The following is a 311-nucleotide window of genomic DNA, read 5'->3' on the forward strand; positions in this document are numbered from 1 at the left end:
CTGAGTACAGAGTGCAGTGCTATGGAGACTGCATCCTTCATGTTCCTATTCCTGTGGTAGGCAAATTGGTGGGGGTCCAGTGTGGGTGGGACACAGGTCATCACGTGTCCCAGGACCAGGTGCTCGAAGCACTTCATGACGATGAGAGTGTTACAGGGCGGTAGTCATTCAGGCACGTCGAGGTGGAGTGTTTCAGCACTGTCACAATGGAGATGGTTTTGAAGCACGTCGGCATAACTGCTTGGGCGAGGGACAGGTTAAAAATGTCCGTAAAGACGCCAGCACATGCACTGAGCATGCGTCCAGGAATG

Source organism: Monopterus albus, unplaced genomic scaffold (assembly GCF_001952655.1).
Source record: "Monopterus albus unplaced genomic scaffold, M_albus_1.0 scaffold459.1, whole genome shotgun sequence".
NCBI lineage: Eukaryota > Metazoa > Chordata > Actinopteri > Synbranchiformes > Synbranchidae > Monopterus > Monopterus albus.